Raw genomic sequence first — 17,799 nt, forward strand, 5'->3', positions numbered from 1 at the left:
GTCACTGTTGATTCTTGAGCAAGGGAGGAGCACAAAACAAGCAGTTCTCTAGGAAGATCAGTTTGATCTGACTGAGTGGAGAAGATGGAAGGGGACCAGATGGGTGGCTGGAACCAAGGAGGTGACTGCCAGGTCCACCCTGAAGGAATAAAATGACAGAGAGTGGGGTCATATAGACTTGTAAAGACCCCAAGGTCGCAGCCAGTTCTTCCCATGAGAGTGGTAAAAAGACAGAGATTAAGGCAGGAAGTATGGCAAGAACATGAGTTCAGTTTGGACATTTTGAAGTCGGGATGATCTTAAAAAAACCAGGATTAATAATGGAACAAAAGACGGCCCAGAGAGTCATTTTTGCTAAACACACACATCTACACACATCTCCTGGCAGGAGGAGTTTCCATGAGCCTTCAGTGGCCAGAGAAGCAGGCCTGGCCTGGTGAGGCTTACATTCCGAACACTGTGGCAGGAAGCCACGTGTGCTGAATGAAAGATGCTTTGCCACCCCGCCCCTGCCCCTAGGAAGTCTATCTGCTTCCATGGTGGGGGCGGGACACGGACAGACACACTGACCAGAGACTAATTAAAGTTACTAGTGGGTTTTTTTAGAAGCTGGGGCAATCTGTGAGTAGATACCAACAGGATATTAAGTCAGATAACTTTTATTGGAGGGACAGCGTTCTTTGTTGAGGTCCCTGTCAGCACGTGTCCTAGAAACAAATGCAGAGGCTCCCCACTCAGATCGAGGGCTCCCCCAGTTGGGAGGGGGGGCTCCAGGTTGAGACCTGCTTTCTTCCAAATGCCTCCTTCCACTGCGGGCCACTTTCCAGGTGAGCAGAAGCAAGGGGCAGTCCAGTATCCTGTGCACAAAGGATAAGGTGGAAAAGAGCCCATGGGTGGGGGTGGGCAGGCAGGGAGGGCAGCTTGAGCCCCGATGTCACCGTGAGCTCCTGGGGCTCCTCCCCACACGACTGAAAGCCTCTCCTTGATTCAGTCTCAGGATGTGAAAGTTAAAAGGGCCCTGAAAGATCAGCGCATCCATCCTTCCTGTCATCTGGCTGCAGAGTTCTCGAGGAAGAAGTGACTTGCTCAAGGTCACACAGCTAGTCGCTGTGACTCCTAGGTGACCTTTCTTCCTCCCCTCCTCATTGTCTCTAGGCAGCCTCAAAAAAGCCAACCCTTTCCTCTGGTGAGGACAGACAGCAGTCCAAGACTCAGGGCTGGCAAACAACAACGAGGCCACACATGTGCAGAACGCATTTAACTTTTGCAATTATTTCCCCACCTCTGTGCCTTTGTTCACACCGTCCCCGAGGCCCAATATGCCCTTCCCCAATTTCTGCAGCTCTGATTCCCATCCGGCACTCAAGATCTGAAGCAAATGTCACGTCCTATTCAAAGCTTTACCTGCTTTCCTCTCACCTGACGAAGGCTCACCTCCCTCACCACCTCCTCTTAATGCTTTAGGTGCTAAATTCACCCCACCATCTATTTTTGTGTGCTTGGTGAGCTAAGGATGGTTTTTACATTTTTTTTTTTAATGATTGGGGGGAAAAGTCAAAAGAAGAATGATATTTCATGCCACAGGAGTATTATATGAAGTTCAAATTTCAGTGTCCACAAAGAAAGTTTTATTGACACGTGGCTACACGCATTCGTTTATATATTGTCTGGGTGGGTTTTGCATCATGAGTTGTTGTGACAGAGTTCCCATGGGCCATAAAGCCTACATGATTTACTGTGTGGTCCTTTAAAAGAAAAGTTTGCTGACTCCTGGACTAAAGGCTTCACTCCCCTTCAGAGGGAATACATTCATCAAGTTCCTTTCAGAGAAGAATGTCACAGACTCAGAGGTGCCTGGAGGGAGCCGTGGAACATCAAATACAAACTCTAGATTTTCATCAGAATGTTCTGGCCCACGATGTGACCTTGAGTAAGTCACTATTGCTTTGTGGATCTCAGTTTCCTCAGCCGCACAACGAGGCGAGGCAGAGGGGGGGGGGCGTGGGGGAGGTGGTGGAGGAGGGTGGGGTGGGGGTTGGACAGCATGGCCTCAGGCCCTTTCTGGCCCTGTGATTTAGAGACTCAGCAGTGTCCTGCATTTCCAACTCACATACTTTTGAGCAGGCACCATTCTGATCATTTTCTCTCAGAACAAGACCTCACAGAAGGCGCCCCTCCTCAGCTGTGGTTTTCCCTACCATGTGGGCCCCCCCCCTTGACCCATCCCTTCTGCTGCCCTTCTCTCTGAATTCTTCTCCCTGCAAAATGAAGACGGCCTCCTCTGAGGAAGCACCCCCACCTCAGTGGTCCAGGAGCTTTACTGCGGGGGTGGGGGTGGGTAGAGGAAGGGAGAGAAGGACTCTCAGCTCTCCTTGGCTCCCAGAGCCCACAGCAGACAGGCACGAGACAGGGCCAGCCCTCCCCGCACCCCTGCTCTGCCAGAGGAAACAGCCCCTCTCTGCCACTTCCTGTCCCAGGGGTTTCAGTAGTTTCCCCTTCAGGGCCTGCTGGCCCTCCCAGCCCCGCCCCTGCCCCACACAGGTCAGAGAGTGCAGAGAGGGGAGGGGCCCTGTGAGTGAGTGGGGACGATCCCTCACTGGAAGGCTGAGGAGACAGTTGTCTACACAAGGGGGCGCCCCAGCAGCTCTTCTGCCAGCCTGCTTGGGCCAGGGGAGCCAGGACCTGGGTGGGAGGTGGAGTTGCCTCCATAAACCCTCTCCTGTTAGCAGATACGTAGACGTGAGCTCATCGCTTCACCTGGTGATCACCTCAGGGAGCAGAGTGCGCCTGCTGGGTAAAAGACTGGGCTGTAAATGCTGAGGTCAATGTCCACCTGGGCTGAGGGCCAGCCCTGGGCGGCTTCACATGGGGAGACGTGTTGAAGCAAGAATGCCTGGGGATACCAGGCCAACCACAGGGGTTATTTCGGAGGAGCAGGTGACACTGAAATGAATGGCACATCATAACTTTGCATGATTTTGTCCCTAGCACTGAGGGCAGAGGCAACAATGGAGAGCAAAGTATTCTATTACATGCGAGTCAAGGGTGGTGGCATTTTCTAGGTGATGGAACAGGAAGCTATCACATTCCATAGCTGCTGCTGATTTGGTGTGGTGACTTCTACTTGTAAATGCCTCCCAGCTGCCTTTGCAAGGCGGTGCTCCTAGCAGTGGGGCTGGATGCCCACAAGGGACCAGGGCAGGTGACCCAAGGCCATGGGTCAGAGGAGCAGCAGCCACCTGAGGCTCTGCACATCTGCCCAGTTGTTAGTTCTCCTGAAGACAGGTTAGAAGTACATGACAATGGTTCTAGAAGCCTGTGCTTGGGATGAGGTCCTCATAGTGGGTAGATGCAACCACCTCAGCCCTCTGTGGTAATATTGTTCCATGAGGTTCAAGTAGCAGTGAGCAAAGCTAAGGGGACCCATAGAAATGGTGGCTCTGAGAAGACCAACAAAAATGGATTGGAAGATGGCCTTGCTACCTCTCTCAGCTCTGAGAGATCATCTTCTTGGGCTTTTGACCAAGAGTCCAGCCCAAGCAGGCCTCCTGTCAAGAGAGCAATCTGGCTTTGCCCTCTGCCCTCTCCCTCTATGCCTCCAGGGCCAAAAAGAGCCAGCACCTCTGCCATAGGACCCATCGCCCGTGAGGGGACTGCCTGCTCCGCCCCGTGAGTTGGAGTGAATACTGCTTCACAGCTGGTATGGAAGGTGCCAAGGAAGCGTCAGAGACAACATCTGGATGTGCACCTGGGCCCCTGCCAGCCCCTCCCTACATCTGCAGTGCAAACCCAGGGCCAGGGCTTGGTTACAAGCCCAACTCAGAACTGGTGGCACGTGTTTGGAAAGCACATCTGACTGGGCGGAGGAGGTGGAAGCACTTGAGATCACTGCCAGCTCAGGGCCAGCGCTTGCGGGGTTGGCACCAATCTGAGCTAGGGCTGGGCCCAGGGTGGCGGGTGTGACCGCCGTGGCCTCGGCCATGGGCCTGTGGCAGGAGGGGCAGGGGAGCGTGGGTACTTGTTTAAAGCGGGCAAGGTTTTCCTTTTGCGCCCTCGGATATCACTCCGGGCTGCTTCCTCTGCTTCTAGGGCAGGAGACCAAAGAGTAACCATTACAGAGAGACAGGACATCATGGATTTACGTCTACTGGGTACGAGCGTGGGCTTGATGTCACACCAGGCACTTTCCATAGGCTATCTGTTTTCATTCTTACAACATCCCAAAGTAGCTAGTCACTGGCAGAGCCCAGGTTTGAAGCCAGGTTTATTTCCAACTACTGTGCTCTTTGAACTTTGTTTTCAGTTACATGTATTTTGGTAGTAATCCTGTTTTAATAGTTCCATTTTACAAGCAGCACAAGTGAGACCTAGCAAAGATGAGGTAACATGACCAATGTCACACTGCCTGTCAAGAACGGAGGCAGAACTCAAACCCAGGTCTGTGTGACCTCAATGTCTGTGCTCTTCCCATGCAGCCCCATGCTGGCAACCATCTGCTCAGAGTCCTAATTCTATACCCAGGGTTGAAGGCTCAGAGCCCCTATGAGATCCTTCAACTAAGGCTTCCCATGTCCTAGTCCCCTTTAGGCTCCATGTGATAGGTGAAACCTAATTTCCTGGGCAAAGATGCACCCAAATGGAGACGAGTTGAGCCCTTGTGGAGGATAAGTACTGTGGAGTAGGAGTGATGAAGTTTCTGGTGATGAAGGAGTCTGCCTCTATTCCTGTACCTTAGGAGCCTGTTTCCAGAGGGTTCCTGGCTCCAGATCCGGAGTGGCCTAGGCATGGTCCCTGCCCCATAAATACACACTCGCTCTCGACTTACACATAATTTAAGTCTGGGTTCTTATCTCAGGGTGCTGGTTCACATATTTACTCAAATATTTATGGAAAGTCAGAACTGAACACCTCATAGGTGCCAGGTCTGTGGCCTGGGCCTATCGTTGGGCCCACCCTATTCTCTGTGGTAAGGTTTATTCGCGTGTAAGCCCCCCCACCCCAGCCGGTAAGCTGGGTTAGCACATCTGCCTAAACGATATTGCTGGGGTTTTTCCCCTCAAAACACTTCTATAGCAAGTGTCTCTTCAAAATTGAGGCTCGGAGGCTGGGGGAAAAGGGCGAGTGACTGCTATTGGGTATAGTTTCATTATGGGGTGATGAGGATAGAACTGCTCAGACCACACTCCAAGTCTTCTTACTTTTGACTCCAAGGCTCCCTTCCTCCCATCAGCCTCCCCATAACCCTGAGCAACCATAACTGCTGAAGTTCGGCGACTGTGCAAGGCAGCATGAGGCATGGTGGCAGGGTCTTAAGCAACATGGTAGGAGTAGAAAATGCTCTAGAGCTGGGCCTTTAACCTAGGTCTCCATGAGCATGGCCAGGTCCCTGCCCCTCTCTGAACCCCAGCATCCCCATCTGTTAAGTGAAGTGGTTGAGTTTGGTGATCCTTCACAAAACGCTCCACCAGCTCTGACCCTTTGAGGTTCTCATTATAAAGCACTGCAGGATGGAAGAGATTGGCATGTCGGATACCGGATTTTTCTTGGAGTGCTGCAGGGAGCTGGCTGTGACTAGGTGTTCCAGCTGATGCTCCTCACAGGCATGGTGACAACCAGGACTTTTCTGCAAAAGTCACAAGCTCTCGGAGGATTTCACCCCTCGGTTTCTCTATGGGGGGATGAGGCGGGGCCTTGGACCTGATTTCACTCCTCCCCAGCCGCTGCCCTTGCCCACCCGCAGTGCTAGGTGGTAGAATAACCCTTCATGAGACTCACTGATCACATCCTTTGGAGATGTCGTGAACCAGGTTCTTGGCCGAGTGCCCAGGCCACCCCCAGTTGGTGTGGAGCTTGCCTCCGCGGTGGAGGGAGTGATCGCTGCCGGCCACCAATCTAGTCCCCGCTGGACAGGATGTTTCCACATCAAGCCCCACTTCCTGCAGCTAGGCCTGGGCTCCGGTTTCCCCCTTCTCCTGCCATCTGGTCGCCTGCCCTCTGCCCCTTCCTCTTGCTGGGTGTTTACAGGCTGCCTTATCAGCCTGGGGAATCTGGGCCTCACCCAGTCGGCTGCCCCGCCCCGCCCGGCGCAGCCGCCCCGCCCAGGGCCCTACCTGGTGTGGTTTCGTCACTCCAGGCCGGCACCCCTCTATCCCCTCCCCACCGCAGGCAGGCCGGGGTGTGGATGAAGGCTTGCGCCTGCCAGAGCGAGACCTGAATATTCATAGCGAGCCGTCCACCTGGTCCAGGCATTCTCTCTCTATTGCCACGGTCTCTATCTGCAGGCTGTGGGGATAGAAATGAGGCCCTCGGGCTGCAGAGGAGGCCAAGTTTGGCCTGGAGAGCCTCCGCCGCCGACAGTTCTCTTCTCAGCCACCCAGAAATAAGCGGTGCCGGGCGGGGGGCAGCACGAGGGTGGAAGGCTCTGAGGCTGTTTTGTTTTTAACTGAAGAGTACTCCATGCTCCGGGCGAGGCCGGGTAGGACGGAAGGCTAGGGAAACTGTGGGCACAGACTTGAGGGCCTCCTGGGTTCCACCGTTGTCTCAAGCCTACCCAAAGGCTAGGATGAGGCCTGAGCTAACCACTGAGCAGGTCTGCTGACTTCCCCTCAGAGTACAAACAGCTTAGATTTTTCCATTAAATGAGTTTGAATCAAGGAAGGAGACTGTGGGGGACATTGGGCAAATGAGCATGCAGGAAGTGATGGATTTCTTTTCCAGCACTTTGGGCTAAAACCTTGAAACTTCAAGTTCTGACCTGTCCCTAGGCAGCTCCCACAGGGACAGAGCCTGCTTGCTAAAGCTGACCAATCCCAATAGCCAGAATCAAAGCCACAATCCAAACCCGGATCCTCCCTCATCTTTCGGTTGCTTCACTGAGAAGTCAATTAAAATATGTTCAGGCGGTAGATCGCGGGCATTCACAGTATAGAAAAAAAAATGCCATACTTCAAAGAACTTGTATGAAACTGTGTTTTTCTAGGTCTCTGAGATAGAATTTAATAGTTTGGGGCACTTGGGTGGGAAAGTTTGGAAAAACTCTGCTCAGGCAATTTTGCCATTAATGGGCTATGTAACCACAGGCATGCCATGTCACATGGCTCTCACAGCCCCGGGCTTCCCCCGCCCCCTCCACCATAGATTTCATGCTACTCAGAGCTTCTCACAAGCTAACTGACCCTAGTAGCAGTCAGGGCTCCGCAGGTCATCCCACCTCCCCAGGAACAGCTTCCCACCACTCAAAAATAATAAACCATTTAGTGTTAATGTGTTAATGGGCGATACTGGGTTAATGTGTCACCTCTCTCCTCAACACATTTTCATTTTAAAAGGCCATCTGGAGCTACCCTGCTTTAACTTAAGGAGTGGCTCTGCAGGTTAATAGGGGGGCAGGTGAGCGAGAGAGTGTTTCTTGCTGACTCTGCCTCCCGTCATACCATTAACCCTGGAGCAGGCCTTCCCCATCTCCTCCCCATGCCTGTAGTTTCTGTTGGGAAGCTGTATAGAGGGGATGTGAAAGTCTTTGAAAAGCTAACCAGCCCTGGGGCAGCAGAAAGCCCATTTGACTGGGCATGAGGAAGAGTAAGTTCCAGGCAGGGCCCTGCCTCTGCCGAGCTCCTCCCCCAGCCTCTGAGCTGGCGCCAGCTCCTACTCCAGGGCACACATTTAGATCTATGGCTGTGGCCACACCAGCCATGCTCAGCAAGGCCTTACAGTCCAAGCTCATCTGCTTGGTTTCCAAAGGTCTTTCACAGTCTGACCCCACCCTACCTACTCAGCCTCATTTCCCATGATTTCCCAACTCAAGCCTGGGCTTCAAGCCCAGTGGTCTCCTCATGGTCCCCTGAGGGAACATTCCAGGCTCATTCACGGAGTTTCTCAGGCCTGCCAGGCCCTCGCTGCTCTGTTTTAGTTAATCAAACAGTGCCCATCCAGCAAGGTCCCAACCAAGTTCCCCAAATCCATGGAGCTGGTTTTGCCCTGATAACTAGCGTCCACACCCATGGGGCCCCCTTCTAAACTCCTAGAGTCCTTAAATTCCACCACAAGATCTCTTAATCCCAGGCAATCTCGAATTGCTCTTTAATTATTTCATGTGTATGTCTTATTTCCCCAACAGGCTGTAAAATTCATGGGATCAAGGTCTATTTTATCTTCTCCTGACTCTAACACAGGTCTGGGCATTCATGAACTAAGCCCATGTAAATTCTCAGCCCAAGTGAAATCTCTGGAATAGAGACCCCAAGTCCTGGTAGATCTGAGGGCTATAGTCTAGGGGTGGGAACAGGAATAGAATTAGGGAGCAAAGGTCCCCAGGCTCAAATATTACTTGTCTTCTCTTGCTTCAGGCCTCTACTAATGAAAACACATACCGGCTAGAGTCATTTATTCCAAACATCATCAAGAAGGCAGTTGATCAATCAGGTCATCATCAAAGCACTCTCTCTTTGTACAAACCACAGTGTTTCTACCCCGTAAATATTGGGTGCTGGTCTGATCACTGAACCCTCAGGAAAGACTTCAAAACACTGGATCAGTTCTAAGAGCTAAAATGATTCAAGAGAACAGGATTCAAGGATAACTTTTTTTAAAAGAGGCCTTTCGTTTGCTAGACAGACAAGGTTGAAATGGGATAGATGACTGGCATCTAGAAAATGATAATCATGGAACACTGCACCAAAAATAGGTATAAATGAAGGGCAAATAATAAATGGTTCTATTTTGCAAATGTAAGGTTAAGGAACTCTTTACTGAAGGATATCAATGAAAAGATTAAGCATCTTCTAAAAATGACAGTAGCATCAGGCTCATCCATGATTATAAAATAAGATCACAATAGCACAGCTAAACATATCTGTTATAACAATTAATGTAAATAAAATAAATTCTCAAGTATTAAAAGAACATGATATTATAAATAATCCATAAGGATATATTGCACAGCACAGGGAATATAGCCAGTATTTTATAATAACTCTAAATAGCATTTAACCTTTAAAAATTGTGAATCACTATGTTATACATCTGAAACTTACATGCAACCCACTCCAGTATTCTTGCCTGGAAAATTCCGTGGACACAGGGGCCTGGCAGGCTGCAGTCCATGGGGTACAGAAGACTCAGACACAACTTAGTGACTAAACAACAATATATCAATGAAAAATTATATTGACAATCTGATTCTAAAATTCATATGGAATTGCAAGTGACTTAAAATAGGCAAAACAACTTTGGTTTCTTCGTTCTTTTTTTTTTTTTTTTTTGGCTGTGCCATGCAGAATGTGGAATCCTAATTCCTCAACCAGGGATTGAACTCACGATTCCTCCATTGAAAGCTTGGAGTCTTAACCACTGGACCACCAGGGAAGTCCCCAAAACAACTTGGATAAAGGACAAAGTTGGGGGACTAATACTATCTGATTTTGAGAATAATTATAAAGGCTACAGTAATCAAAACAATTGGTACCAGCATAAAGATAAACAAATAGATCAACAGAACAGAATATAGAGTCCAGAAATAAGCTTACATAAGCTGGATGAAAGGACAACTGTATTAGACTAATGATAGCTTTTTCAACAAGTGATGCTGGAATAACTGGATACCCATATTTTAAAAGAAATCAAATGGATTTCTACGGCTCACCATAGAGAAAAATTAACTTGAAATTGATCAAAGACCAAAATGTAAAACCTAAACTATAAAACTTCTAAAACAAACTGTATAAGACAAAATATTTGTGACCTAGGGCTAAGCAAAGCATTCCAAGATACAACACCAAAAGCATGATCCTTAAAAGTCAAAATTGATTGATTGGACGTTATCAAAATTGAAAACTTCTGCTCGTCACTGTGAAGTGAATGAAAAGATAAGGCACATACTCAGACAAACTCTTTGCAAAGCATGTATCTGATAAAGGTCTCCTACCTAGACTATATAAAAAATTCTCAGAACTCAACTACAAGAAAACAAAAAAAGTCAATTAAAAATGGGCAGAAAATTGAATAGATACATCACCAAAGTAGATATATAGATGACAAATAACAACATGAAAAGATGTTCTACATCATCAGTCATTAGGGAAATACAAATTGAAACCACAATGAGATACCACTGCACACCTATTAGAATGACTAAAGTTTGAAGACTGCCCACACCAAGTGTTAGCAAGGATGTAGAATAAATGGAACTTTGATAAATTGCTGATGAAATGTAAAATGGTACAATGACTTTGGAAAATAGATTGATGGTTTCTTAAAAAGTTGGACCTACAACTACTATATGATTCAGCCATTCCACTCCTAGGTATTTGACCAAGAGAAAAAGACACATATAGCCATAGAAAGATTTGTACAAAGAAGTTCACTGAAGCTTTGCTTGTAATAGCCAAACACCAGAAAAAAAATAAAAACAACCACCAAATGTCCATCAACTGATGAACAGATCAACAGTATATGGTATTATCCAAACAATGGAATTCTACTTAGCAATAAAAGAATGAAATACTGATGTAGAAAACAACATGGATGGACCTTAAAATAAATGTGCTGGATGAAAGAAGCCAAACAAGGAGAGGATACATTCAATATGATTCCACTTATATAAAACTCTAGAAAATGCAAACTGTTACAATGAGTACTAAATAAGCCCTAGAACTCAAATGCACAGTGTAGTAAATGCAAACAACAATATTGTATTAATAATCATCAAACTTGGTAAGAGACTAGAATTTAATCGTTCCAATCACTAAATAGAGAGGATAATTACGCAACGATAGAACTGCTAATTATCACTATGATATATAATCATGTCAAATTACCATGTTGTACACCTTAACTTTACACAACGTTATATGTCAAATACAGACGGTCCGTAACTTAATGATGGTTCACTCAAGACTTTTCAACTTTACAATAGCATAAAAACGTTACACACTCAGTAGAAACCCTACTTCAAATTTTGAATTTTGATCTTCTGTGATCACAAGGATAAACAACCAATACACTTACAACCATTCTATACCCAGACAACCATTCTGTTTTTCACTTTCAGTACAGTATTCAATACACTACAGGAGATACTCAACACTAATACTCTGGCCACCTGATGTGAACAGCCAGCTCATTGGAAGAGACCCTGATTCTGGAAAGAGTGTGAGCAGGAGGAGAAGGGGGGTGACAGAAGATGAGATGGTTGGATCACATCACCAACTCAGTGGACATGGATTTGAGCAAACTCTGGGAGATAGTGATGGACAGAGGAGCCTGGCTCGCTGCCGCCCACGGGGTCAGGAAGAGTCAGACACAACCTAGTGACTCAACAACAACAACAGTATTCAATAAATTACATCAGATAGTCAACACTCTATCACAAAATAAGCTTTGTGTTAGAGATTTTGCCCAACTGTAATTTAATGTAAATGTTCTGAGCACATTTAATGTAAGCTAGGCTAAGCTATGGCACTCAGTAGGTTAGGTGTATTATATGTATTTTCAACTCCCGATTGGTTTATCAGGATGTAACTTTATTATAAGTCTAAGAAGATCTGTACATTTCAATTAAAAATGCATACTAATTGACAGTCACATAAAGTAGATAAGTAGTTGCTCAGGATAGGGGCGCAAGGAAACTCTTGGGGGTGATTAGTTTCATGAGTATATACATATGTCAAATATTATCAAAGCATACACTTTAAATATATGCAGTTTATTGTGTGTCAACATTGCCTCAATAAAACTGTAAAAGAGAAAGAAAAAGGTCCTCAGATTGGGTAAAATAACAACAGCAGCATTTACTATGTAATTTTAGCAAATAGTATTATTGCATAATTTAACTATGCAGTGATATCACCATATGACAGCAGTGAAGACAAAAGAAGCAAGAATACGCATCTTTCCTGAAAAACACATCCCTTGGTGCCACCCGTGGAGATGAATTCTGAACCTGGGAAGTTACTGAGTGTACTGACTCGAATGTGTTTTGTTGTTTTATCTTTGGCTCACTCCCATGCCTACTTCATTGTCCCACCGAGCCTGGAAGGCCCCTAAAGCTCAGCCAACGTGCTCTCTTTCCTCCTTTGAACGGCCATGTGCCCTCTCACCTCCAGGAAGCCTTCCCCAATAAAGCTAAGGAGGGAGAAGAAAGATCTTCCTCTAGGTATGCCCTCCTTGAACCCATTATTACCTATTCTTCAAACCCTAAGTGCCACAGGCTTGTTGGCACTTCAGCTCCTGCCTGTTGTGAAGCTAAGTGCATGTGTATGACCAGAGCTCCAGAATCAGGTTTAGGTTTTAGTCCCCACAGGGGCCTGGGCCTACTGTGTTTTTTTTAGGATCAGGGTGGCGCCAAGAAAGTGATCACTTAATGAGACAGGTGTTTTCTGTGCATGGATTCTCACAGAATTAGTAGAGCTAAACTAGCCTCTCTGGGGGCATTATGGAAAAAAGGCATTATCTGCTAAATCTATGTCTTAAGTACCTCCTTGTTATCAGGTCATCAAGAATCTGGGGAGGTTAAGACTAATTGCCCACTCTCCCATCCCTCAAGGCCTAGGGGCGGGAACCAAGGGACAGAGTGAAGCAGCTCAGGGGTGGTTCAAGGGTGGTCTAGGGCCTCCTGCCCCTGTGGGTGGCCACAGGCACCTCAAGCAAACACAACCCATTTGCAAGCAGATGGAACCTCTAAGTTACTTTCTGGGAGGCCTTTGGAATGGGAATGGCCTCCCAGTCCCTCAGGAACTCTTCTGGGCAAAGGCAGGGTCCCAGCCCCAACCCAAGGCCTCAGTTCTAGTGAAAGAAGGGAGAAAGTGAGCAGTGGTTGGCCAGTTGGCTCCCAGAATTCTACACTCAGTAGGGTAAGAACAACAAACTGATGATTGCTAAATACTTGCCAGGGGTGGAACATGAGGCCTCCTCTCAAAGGAACAAATTCACTCTTATTCCTGCAGCGAATGAATATCGAGATGAACATGGTGACGAGATAAAGATGGCAAAGTTAATAAAAATGTTCAAGACTTGATTTCTGCTCTTTACTACAGCACTCCCTGTAGTAAAGAGAAAGATTTTATTCTGATTTTTTTTAATCAGAAAGATTTTACTACACACACACACACACACATCTTTTTCCACATCCCTCTTTATCTTGTGTGATGGCAGAATTAACAAAAAGTTAGCAGAAAGATGTAGAAAATCTCCCTGTTGCTTTTATGAATGAGCATCACGTTCCCTGCCAGCACTGCCAGAGAAGCAGTTGATCCCTGGAGCCTGGTAAAGTCAAGGGTGTGGGAGGAGGAAACGATAAGAACAACAACAACAATAATAATAGCCACAGAATAATAGCAGCTCACACTTACTGGGTGGTTTCCATGTGCCAGGCATCATGCAAAGTGCTTTACGGGCATTATTTCATTTAACACTCACTCCATCCCTAGGAGAGTGATTGTGTGATCAGTCCACAGTCACACAGCCAGTAAGTGACAGGCCTGGGATATGAATGCAGAGAGCCTGTGCTCTTCCTCCTCGGGACAATACCACACAATAGCATTCTTGAGAAGAATATAGGGCTCAACTGGAAGAGGAAGGGAGCTTTGGGAAGGGCAGGTGGAGTGAGAAGTGGGAAATGGCAGCACTGGGACCTAGGGCAAAGCTTCCTCAGTCTGGGAAAGTTGATCTGGCTGAGAAATGTTCTGGCACTTTCCCTGGCTGACCCTCCTGCATCTGCCAGGGAAAGTGCCGCTCCCTGCTGCTTAACCCTCCTCTAGGGTCTCTGCCAAGAAACTCACCTTAGGACACAGTTTCCCCGGATGAGAAGTCAGGGTACTCTGGTGTGTCTCTGTGATTTTGCAATGTGCTGGAGAGGGCGCATGCCCAGAAGGCAGAGAGAGGAAGACTGATGCCTGGGGTGGGGAGGGGGGGTGGTATACATGTGTCCAGGTGATTTCATCCAGTTAAATCCAACAAGGATCAAGTCTCCCCATCGTGTCCAGCCAGGAGAGATGCAAAAGTCACAGAATAACTACACGGCTAGTCCTTGCCCTTGCCCAGGGGGTCCGGACAGAAACGTGTGGGACTCTCTAGACCTTTTAGCTCTTGGCTGGCTGAGAAAATGAAAATCTCCATCCTCTACCTGAACCTCTGGGCTGCCAGAGAAATCCCAGGACGCTGGGGCAAGTGAGACTCAAGCAGTCGCCGCTGGTTGTGCACACCTGTGGTAGGGCAGTCATCCTGCCACTTTGCTGCCCTCCGCCTCACTTTTCCTCCTCTCTCCCCTCCAGGGCCTGTGTGTGGTGGGGGGACAGGACGGGGGGAAGTTCTAAATGAAATCCCCTCCACCTGGGAAAGCCTGGCCACCCTTTGTGTCTCATCCATCTGCGCTGGGCCCTCCACTTTGTGTATCTCCCAGAGTGGCTTTGCACTGAGCCACCCACACTGGCTGTCCTGATCTTTTATGTGACACACATGTCCCAAATGATTACCGAGGCTTCGAAGGTCAGTATGTAGCCAGGGAAGAGAAAGGTGGCTTTTCTCTCTTTTCGGCCTAGCTGGATCTCCCCCACACTGCCCCACCCCTTCAAGGTCTAGCTCAGAATCGAGGCCGCACAAAGCCTATCCTTGCTCTTCCTCCAGCTGCTGCTGATTTCCAAGCCTGGCCGCCTCTGGCCCCTGCTCCAAGGAGCACAATTTAGCACCTGACCAGCCACAGTCCTGGCAGCTTGTCCTCACCTTGGATTGTTTTCAGTGTCTTAGTCATCTCCCGCCACCCCCTTCCTTTGTCTCCCCCACAGCGCCTAGCAAGGGTTGGGCACACAGTAGGTGTTAATAAATGTCTGTTGAATTGAAACTCAGTGGCTCCTATGAGGTCAGAACCGTCATAAGCACCCCGACCAGCAGTTCCTTGGCAACCAGCACTGGGGTCCGAGCTACAGGGCATGAGCAGAGAGGCTGCTATTACAGGCCACGCAAGACTCAGCGGCTGGAGATTTGCAGGCAGGTTGGTGTTGATGAGAAAAGCCCCTGACCCTTAGGAAAGCGCCCATGGGATTCTGAGTACCTTGCATGAGTTTCTTTTCTCCCCTGCAGAACTAGTTTTCAGTCTGAGAACCACAAAGGGAATAAATTGGCAGTGAAGCCAGAAACCTCTTTGCAGTTTAGAAATCCTGGAGAGAGAACCAAGCCTGGGTTGGGGTCAGGCCCAAGACTGAAGGAAGAAGGCTGCCCAAGGCCCTTCTGAGCTTGGTGGGGGATCTCAGGGTGGGGGCTGGGGGCATAGCAAGTAGGGGGTTAGAGGGGCATCTGGGGGTGGCCCTAAGTAATGCCATCCTATCCTGGAACCCAGCAAATCACAGCACTAGATGCTTGCCACCTGTGGTCCACACAGGAATTGGGTCGCCTCATCCCTCTTGTTCACCCAAATCTCAGGGCAGGCCTCTGTCCAGGGATAGAATCCTGACCAGAGCCCAGCCTGTAAGAAGCCTCCAAGTCTGGGGTACCTGGCTCCCCACACTGGCTTTGAATTATGGTTATTTATATAGATGACCTAGCCATCCTCTCTGGTCCTCTCCCACATCCCCCCACCCCGACTCTGGCCCACACCGGAAAGTACACACAGTTCACAGTGGTGTCTTCTTCACCTCTGCATTCCCCTCGCTCATAACTCAGTTGGTAAAGAATCCACCTGCAGTGCAGGAGACCCCAGTTCGATTCCTGAGTTGGGAAGATGCCCTGGAGACGGGATAGGCTACCCACTCCAATATTCTTGGGCTTCCCTTGTGGCTCAGCTAGTAAAGAATCCACCTGCAATGCGGGAGATCTGGGTTCAATCCCTGGGTTGGGAAGATCCCCTGGAGAAGGGAAAGGCTACCACTCCAGTATTTTGGCCTGGAGAATTCCATGGACTGTATAGTCCATGGGGTTGCAAAAAGTCGGACATGACTGAGCGACTTTCACTTTCACTTTTTACTTTCAGTGCTGGGACTGGTTCTCAGCAAATGCTTGCTGAGTTAAATGTGAGTTTTAGGCCCCATATTAGACAATACCGTAAGGCTAGCTTGCGCTTATGGTTCTAAATAAACAGCTTATGTGTATTGACGTATTTGATCCTTGGCAAAACCTTATGAGGTAGATCTGATTTGACAGATGAGGAAACTGAGGCATACAATTAACTGGGATCACACAGTTAGTAAATAACAGAGCTGGGATTTAGACCCAGACAGTCTGGCTCTAGGGATTGGAGGCAAAATGAAAATGTTGAGGGGAGAGAAGGGGGTTGGCAAGGACCAAGGCCAAACTTCTGTGCAGGGATTTCCCTGGGAAAGCAATCCCCTCAGCCTGTGTCTGGCTGGGCCTCTCAGGGAGGCCCTGAATTTTGCAGGCTAGGAACATTTTGGACATCCCATTAATCAGGCCCATGAATGAGAGGTCACAGCACCCTCATTTTGAGATTCCAACACAGGACAGAGGAGACAGAAGCCCACCACTTAGCTCCAGGCACGGAGAGGACTGCTTTCAGGCCTCCAGTTTGTCCAGGGGTGGGCGCCAGTTCCTGAGCAACGGCGCAGCAAACAGCGCAGCAGTGGGAGGAATGCCAGACATAGTTGCAAACAAGCCACTCCTTCGGCTCACAGCTAGAGGCTGGGCGAGGGTGGCAACGTGGAGCCTGCTCAACGCCCACCCCCCACCGCTCCGCGGCTTTGAACCCAGAGACAACCACTTGCAAGGCAGCCTCTTCCCTACACTGACCAGGAGAGGAAGTCCTCCAGGATAGTTAAGTCCTTCACTTAACTCAAGAGAGCTCGCCTTCAGGCTATTACTGCCAAGGGTCCGCTGAATTAATGGTTGAGAAAGCACCTTCTAACCGGTAAAACCCTACCGTTCACTGTGAGGAGGAATTTGCATTCTAGTCCTGCAAACGGGACCCTGGGTATTTTCAGTCCCAGTGTATCCTGTCTCCCCAAAGCAGACAGCCAGATCTGATCCCTTCACCGATCCCCCCAACCTGGCACTAGGGCCAGGGGTCAGCTCGCTGGGGGTGAGTCCCTCATGGGCGTGCCCACCAGCTGTTGGGGCCGAGCAGTGGTGGCTCAGGCCCTGGGGTGGTGACTTCACTTCCGCTCCGACCTCCCCAGCACTCCTCCCCTATGAGGCCCCACCAGGCCAAAATCGAGAAGTCCAAGGTTAACTGTTCCTCCCCACTTTAAGAGCTAATTAAAATGATTAGCCACAATGAAGTGTCAAACATTAACCAGAAGAAGCTGCAGGACCAGACAGGCCTCTATCTCGGGCAGAGATGAGGGTCAGGATCATCAAATCCAACGGCTGGGATGTTGGCGGGGCGGGGGTTGGGGGGGGGGAGTCGGGATGGGGGACGCGGGCGGCGAGGTAGAACCTGGCCGAGGCGCGGAGGGGATTAGGGGGTTAGGAGGTGACCCTGGTCAGGAGGGCCGGGCAGAGAGGGCAGGGCGACAGAGGTAGGGTGCGATGGAGGGACAGGCAATCCGAAAAGCAGCCGCCTCAGCAGTCTCCCAAAGCAAGGCGCGGTCGGCAGGGGACCCGGCGCTGCGCGGCTGCCGAGTCCACGAGCTGGCGGCAGAGGAGGGAACACAGAGGCGGGAGAGCGGGAACGCGGGAGCGGGAAGGCTGGCGGCCGGCTCACACGGAAACTCCAGCCCCTGCCAAGAGGTCTCTATTTTGGCGATCCAATTATCCAAGTCATAGGTGTGTGTCTGTCTGTGTGTGTGTGGAGAGAGAGAGAAAAAGAGAGAGTGTGTGTGTTACCCTAAGGCGCCTGGTCCCAGAAGCCCTAGGGGC

The 17,799-nt window shown here is 49.1% G+C and overlaps 1 protein-coding gene across 5 annotated transcripts in view; it reads right to left on the reverse strand.

Annotated features, from left to right (window-relative positions):
* The window catches only part of ELF4 (E74 like ETS transcription factor 4), a 39,565-nt gene that overhangs the window by 20,847 nt on the left and 919 nt on the right, over positions 1 to 17,799 (reverse strand). For 2 of the 5 annotated variants that reach the window (XM_042241900.2, XM_042241899.2), the window contains exon 2: positions 17,645 to 17,718. The exons of the other annotated variants lie outside the window; for them this stretch is intronic. The gene's annotated coding sequence lies outside the window, so the exon portion shown is untranslated. The remainder of the gene's footprint in view (positions 1 to 17,644; positions 17,719 to 17,799) is intronic. 5 annotated transcript variants of the gene reach the window in all.

The sequence above is a fragment of the Ovis aries genome, chromosome X (genome assembly GCF_016772045.2).
Source record: "Ovis aries strain OAR_USU_Benz2616 breed Rambouillet chromosome X, ARS-UI_Ramb_v3.0, whole genome shotgun sequence".
In the NCBI taxonomy this organism is placed as follows: Eukaryota; Metazoa; Chordata; class Mammalia; order Artiodactyla; family Bovidae; genus Ovis; species Ovis aries.